We start from the raw sequence: 744 nt of genomic DNA, 5'->3' as shown, positions 1-744 counted from the left end.
GCGAATTCAAGAAATCTATTGTTACTTACTTACAATTTCTTCATAATTTAATGAAATGAATAAAACTATTCTAAAGAATAAAGACAGGTTAAGCTTAATGATATCTATTGCTTAAACGTATTAACATATTTTTGAAAGAATTTGCTACTTACTTACAATTTTTTATAATTTCTTAAATGAAATTTCTGCATTGTGTATCCATGAGGTAACTTCAATAAAGAGTTTGTTGCTTAATTAGAGTTTCACCATAATTTCTTGAATGAGGTGTCTTTTTTTATTTATCCAAGAGGCAATTTCAAGAAAGAATTTGTTACTTACTTACTTACAATTTTCTCATAGTTTCTTAAATGAAGTTCCCACATTGTGTATCCAAGAGGTGACTTCAGGAAAGAGTTTGTTACTTGCATGCAATTTATTCATAATTTATTGAATGAAATTTCCGTATTGTATATCCAAGAAGTGAAAACAATAAAGAGTTTTTACTTACTTGCGATTTTTTCATAGTTTCTTGAATGAAGTATCTGTATTGTGTATCCAAGAGGTGAAATCAATAAAGATTTTGTTACTTACTTACAAATATTTTCATAATTTCTTGAATGAAATTTCCGTATTGTGTATCCAAGAGGGGACTTCAAGAAAGAAATTTTTACTTACTGAGAATTTCTTCATAATTTCTTGAATGAAATTTCTACATCGTGTATCTAAGACGTGAAAACAATAAAGAGTTTGTTACTTACTTACAAT

This window comes from Artemia sp. Qi Xiang Cuo, chromosome 15 (assembly GCF_049724085.1).
Source record: "Artemia sp. Qi Xiang Cuo chromosome 15, ASM4972408v1, whole genome shotgun sequence".
NCBI lineage: Eukaryota > Metazoa > Arthropoda > Branchiopoda > Anostraca > Artemiidae > Artemia > Artemia sp. Qi Xiang Cuo.
This window is presented reverse-complemented; position numbering follows the sequence as displayed.